Here is a 6,793-nt window from a genome sequence, read left to right as displayed (position 1 = left end):
TGTTAAGCATTTTAATCTTAGCTCTGCACATTTTGCTATTCTTGAAAATTTTATGATAAAATAGTCTGAATCTTATTCTCTGCAATTTTTTGTTAACTTACCTGAGATTTGTGGCAAATCTATGTTTATGATCTGTTATGATTTACAACAACTAGTATCACATGAAGGTATACAATTAGGGATGTACCTATCCTCCTAAAATGCCTACTATCTATTGCTTGTACAAAGAAATACAATTTTTGGCCACTCTCTTTTATATTCTACCTTTTTTTGGTTAATTTTGATATGCTAACCAAATCTAGGCATTTCTCTTCTTTTATAGCTTACCCATAACTATTTGGGCAATGCATGTCAATAGAGATTTTGTTCTTATGAATGATCTGAATATCTCATATAATCTAAATTTCGCTGGGCATTTCTCTTCTTTTATAGCTTACCCATAACTATCTTGGCAATGCATGTCAATGGAGATTTTGTTCTTATGAATGATCTAAATATCTCATATAATCTAAGATTCACTACATAATGTAAAAAAAGGAATACAAAGTAGACAAGTCCCTTGAAACCAAGACTAAAGAGTAAAATATCATTTCATTTCAGTCATCAAGAGGATACTTATTATCCACCCCTATAACACACTACAATAAGGTTGGTATAGGAAAAATCTACATGTTTCACTTGAGTTGCTTAAAATTGACGTCAGTACTACCATGCAAGATTGAGTGGACAAGATACATAGAGGGTACAAAGGATTCATAGTAGAGGTGGAAGTCAAACAAAAGAAATATACCAATGCTTAGCTATGGATTTTTTATACTAAAATTTAGGTTCTCTCACTTTCTCTACTCAATTTGAAAAGAAAGTGATTTCTTTCTCCCTCTCTTTCAATTCGGAAAGAAGATAAATTCTCTCTCCCACTCTTAATTTGGAAAGAAATTAATCTCTCTCTTTCTCTCACTTGGCAAGGAAATCATGATGTCTCTCACTCTCACTTTTGAAAGGTATCAATTACTCTCCTAAATGGAAGAAACTGATCCTCGATTTAATTTTATGGATTTAAAATTTTTTTTAGACAAATGGCTAGAGCTGATCCTTATGGGATTAGTTCCTCCTAGTTTAACCATTATGGATTAACCTGGGTGTAATTCAACCAAATCTGGTAGTCCTTGAATACATCTAGAGATGGAAGATGGATGGGGGAAATCTACTTCTTCCATGGGTTGTTGACTTGCCTTGAAATGTAGTGGGCAATGAGGATGACCATTGAGATACAATGACATGAGAGCTTCTCAACAAGTAACAATTATAAGGAAATTAAGTTTGATATTATTATTACATCATTGATACAAATGCTAAAGAAAAAGCCTTAAGTGAGAAATGCAAAAGAGTTTTATCTAATTGGTCCACCTTACTTGCTGCATTGAGTCTCATGATAATAGGATTGTTGTCTCTCATGCAATATAATTTTTTAGTGTCAATTGTCTTTTCACTTTTCCATACTTCACGGGTTCAACCACACACGTCGAAGTCATGTTTTATATCTCTTCCACTTGATTATTACTCTTCCACTTGATTGCCAGTTCTCGAAGTTCTAGTCCTCAAAAACACTAGCTCTGATTGCATCTATCATCTACTTTACTCTCCTTCAAAACTTGAAAATCCTAACACTAGCTCCCAAAGTTCAACGACCTAATTGTGGCTCTATACTGTTTCATTTCTTGCTCTCCTTTAATAGATGACTTTCATCCAACTTCAAGCAAAGCTAGGATTTTCAACTCGATTCCTATTACACAATGTCACAAGATATTGTTTTCAGCTCACTATTGTCTCCTAGGTAAGTTGTTTAGTGTTTAGAGATGTAATGGCAACATAGTTATCAACTCCTTTTCCTCCATTGCTTTGCAGTCATCTCTAGAAACCCTAAATACCAACTTATTAGGCCTCTATTTACCCATCACTCATTTTCTGCTCAGAAGTCATTAATGGTTTGAATCCTATTGTGCACTATTATAATCCTTGCACCCTTCACACTCTCCCCCTATTCTAATTCCCTCAATCTTTGGCATCCATGTTTATCAATTGCTTGTTGCCAAAACTCATTGATAGACTAATAAATCTGAGATTGACTTCTACTGGCCATTGTTGCATTATGTTCTCTTGCTGTATCAATGACTAAACTTCCTCCAACTGAGACTTTTAGGTTTTTATGATTGACCTTTGGCCAAAAGTCACTTATGAATGACTTTTGGTCAAAAATCATTGATGGATTAGGTCTTAAATTAGCTCATTCCTCCCATGTATTACTTGACTACAGACACCCTTGTATCTTCCCATGTCTATTCTGCCATTCTAAGTCCTCTAGACCCATCAGTGATTTTTGGTTAGAAATTATTGATCAACCATAAACCCTCAGATTGGCTCAGTTAGACCACCTTTGTATTCCTTGCACCCTCCTCACTCTCCCCACGCCATAATTCCCTCAATTTGAGACTTCCAATCCATCAACGACTTTTGGACAAAACTTATCGATGAACCTAAAGTCCTTAGATTTGCTTATAGTTGCCACTGTTGCATTCTCCTCACTCTCCACATGCTCAAAGTCCCACATTCTGTGGGCTTCAAGTCTGTCAATGACTTTTGGTGAAAAGTGTTTGATGGACCTCTAGGTTGTAAAATGACGCATTTCAATCACCTTTGCATTCCTTGCACCCTCCTAACATTCACCGTGTCATAATCTCTCAATCTGAGGCTTCCAAGTAGATCAATGACTTTTCATCAAAACTCAAATGGATCTAGAGACCTTAGATGTGCTTATATTTGTCACTGTTACAGTCTTGCATTCTCCTCATTTTCCTTATGTCATAATTCCTTGTATTGTAGGCATTATTTTCATGCTCGTGCAATTTCTTCTAGCTGAGACCTTTATGAACATGTATGAAGTTGTTGTATATTATTGTAGGATGTTAAAAGCCATGAGCTCCAGTTATCTCATGTGGTTGTTAAAGAACAAACATGATGTTCAAGGAGAAAAACACTAGGAGATGTTAGGAAAAAAACTCCAGTGGACTACATCCTAGGCTATTTCAATGGGTTTTTTTGAATCAACAAGGAAAATTACATTGAAAGATTCTGCATCTTTAAGTTAATATGAAAGAGCTCAATCTGTAATAATATCATCCATCTTCTATCTTTAGTGATAGCCTAATTGTGGGAACACATTGCAATAACAGTGATGTTATTTTATAATAGTTGAGAGCAATGACGTATTATAGTAGTAATTTTCTTAAGGGGTATAACATGATAAAAATAGTTTGAAAAATTATAGAAATATCCATAGATAACTAATAGATCCTATAGCTGGATGACGTAATTCTATTAGAATATAATGTTTCATAGGTAGTGGGAGATGAATGAAACTATTAGTCAATGTAAAAAATTTAATATAATTTATTTGAATATTATTAGTTTTATAGTTATGAATAAAGCATAATAAAAGATAAAATTTACATAGTTGACCCAAATATTTTGGACAACTATGACCAACGATAGCAATGAATATTGCTAAAAGGGAACTATTATAATATATATTGAAATATATACTTGAAGATGGCAAGCTTGGTTATACTCTAAATTGTGGGCATGGATGGCAACCATATAGACAAACTAGAAGATATATACAGAAACGGATGTTTGGAGATGAGAAATAAAATTATTAATTTGTTATAGTGGTGGAAGGGGAATAAAAATCAGGCTTTATGTCAACATTAAAGGTAGGGTTGGTCCACGAGTTGAGGAAATTTTTTTTTCAAAATTTAAAATTAAAATAGAAAACTCAATGAACTAGTGAGTTTGATCCGTCTAAACCGCAATTCAAACTTAAAAATTTCAACTTGATCCGTTTAAACTGCAATCCAAACTTATAATTTTTAATATTTTTTTATTTTTTGTTAGACTCTTGGGTTGGCCTACCAAATCCGCAACTCGTCTTGGGCTAGGTTGGGTTGGAGATTTTCCAACCCGTTAAGTTGGTGGATCGGCCCGGTCCGGCCGGCCCCACCATATGATGAGTTTTTGATGGGTTGACCCGCCCGTCATGGGTTGACCTGTTTGACAACTCTACATATAGAAGACCTCTACGTAATACCCTGTAACCGAAATACCTAATGTGGAACTAACCCTACAACACAATTTAATAACTCGAGTAATGCAAAACAAAATTTGTAGAACATGGATCTAGAATCAATCAAAGGAATAAAATTGAAAAATCCTCTAATGCAAAAAAGGAAAATTGATCAAAGAAAATAGTCAACCAATAAGTTTGCATTAACAAAGTTGCTCTTCTTGAAAGCTCTAATAGATAATGTATGCATCTCTAGTTTAGTGTGCAGATTTGGTGAAGACTATAAATTATAATATATTGTTCATTCTGATTCAACTCTGTTCAGCCTGAATTAGACCTATTTATGCTCAAATTTGATCCTAAACAAAACAAACCTAAATCCCAATGCCTCAAATTCTCTCTAATTCCACCCAATCCGAGCCCCCAAATCTCCAAATTTAATTGTCCCGATATAACCCCAACCTAAGGATTTATCCTAAACTAATTTCCGCTAATGCGAAGCAAATTGATCAAATAATAGAGTCAACCATCAATTTTGTATTGATTAAATCACTCTTCTTGAAAGCTCCAATACATAACGGGTGATCCTGAGATTTAGTAGGGAGATTAGGTTGATGACCATAACATATTTTATAAATAATAATTTTATTCTTGGTAGTCTCTTAGAACGACACTTTGTGTTGATTTGGTAGTCTCTTATTCTTTGTGTTGATTAAATCACTCTTCTTGAAAGCTCCAATACATAACGGGTGAACCATAACATATTTTATAAATAATAATTTTATTCTTTGACACTTTGTTTGTGTTGGTTTGATTCGTGCCAACAAATACTGATCACTCTAGTGAGGAGAGGAGGGGGAAGAAGAAAGGAGGAAGAATAAGAGTAGGAAGAGGAAGAGGAGGAGAAAGAAGAAAAAGAGGAGAAAGAGGAATAAAAGGAGTAGGAAACAAAGAAGCTTATATGGAGTGGAGAGACGTCGCTGACACAGATAAACATAAGTTGCAAAACACAATTTTGCACTAGAGAAAGGTGAATCATGACACTTGAGCTGGTGCTAGAGGAGGAAGTTAGAATTTCAGCGAAGGAGGAGAGTTTGACATAAGGGAGCCAATGCAAAGCTTCTTGTGTTGTGACATTTGGCGCAGAGGAGGTGGAGCAAGCGTAGAGCATTGCTGCAATGAACAATTCAAAGCTTCTTATATGAGTTCTTAAATTAGGAGCTCGATGCAACAAACTATTTAAAGAAGTAGGAACTTCTCACGAAATGCACTACCAAAGGAATCATCTCACAATGAAGTTGAAAAGGCAGGCATTAGGTTCCGCTTTCCATGTTGAGGATTTCGTAGCTTCTCGTGTGCTAATCGGTGGACGGAATGAAAAATACCACCTAGGTTAGACCAACATGGTTCGAGATTTTAATCCTTGCTCTTTTTTCTCAGTGTAATATTTACAGATTAGGCAATATTTTACTTGTAGACAATCTCATTCAGTATCCATTTTACTTGAGTTTTATACATTCTAGAAAGTAATTATCTCTTAAGCTCCTAAATTTGCTTGCTTAAACATCAAAGACAATGTTCTATATCTACTTTCTTTGCCATTTGATTGTTATAATTTTTATTCTGGTCAAACAAGCAGAAATTGTTGTTAGTAGAAGCTCCAATTGAAGTCTACTGAGATATTTCTTTTCTTTTTTAGGACTTTTAGTAGTTTCATCATAGCAGATGCCCGCAGAAGGAAATCTTCAGAAATTTGCTGTAAATCTGGGCCTCTACAAACCATATTTAGCCTTCCTCTAGATGAGGCAAGTCTTTCTACTTTATGAGAAATCCTCCAAATACATCACTTTTTTCTCATAATTTATAAGCTTATATAATGATTTTGACATTAATTTTCTTTCAGGTTCTTTCTCATAGTTATTCATGTGCTCTGGAAAGGTCATTTTTGTACCATGGGCGCATGTATGCCTCTACCTGAAACATTTGCTTCCATTCTAATATTTTTTCCAAGCATATGAAGGTCTGCAATCCCTTTTCTTAGATGTTTATTTATCCAATATATAAATTTTCTATAGATTGTAGATTTTTATTTGTGAAAATTGTTGTTGCATAGTCAATATATCATAGAGGTTATAACAGAAAAAAATGGATCCATCAATTAATTATTTTTCTTTTTAGTAGGCATCAGGTCATAACAAAGCTAATTCACAATTATATAATTCTATTAAAACTTTGGATGGAGAAAAATTTTTGTGGATGAGAGGAATTGGTTAATCCAATGTCAAGGAAAAATCAAAGCATATGTTTATAGGAAAGAAATTAGGTTAGAGAAATAACTAAATAGGTATTATTGGTTTTTGTACGAGTATGAGTTTTCTTTAGGGTTTTGATTAATAGATTTATAGGAGACCAACACCATCAATGTTGCTACCAAAAGAGTAATGAAATGCATGGTTACTGGGGCTTTTATCGAGTTGAATACATGGTTAGACATGGTTAGACAGGGTTTTCTTCATGGTGCATAAAAAATCCTCAATGTCTGTTTCAAATACATGGTTAGACATGAAATGCACATTTGACTCTAGTTTCTTTTGGGTGTAACTTTCATTTTACTGGGGCTTTTATCGAGTTGAATAGAAATCAGGGAACCATCTTTTATTGGCAGATACTTCT

This window comes from Curcuma longa, chromosome 1 (assembly GCF_044706935.1).
Source record: "Curcuma longa cultivar G26 ecotype Majalengka, Jawa Barat chromosome 1, ITB_CL_G26_1.1, whole genome shotgun sequence".
In the NCBI taxonomy this organism is placed as follows: Eukaryota; Viridiplantae; Streptophyta; class Magnoliopsida; order Zingiberales; family Zingiberaceae; genus Curcuma; species Curcuma longa.
This window is presented reverse-complemented; position numbering follows the sequence as displayed.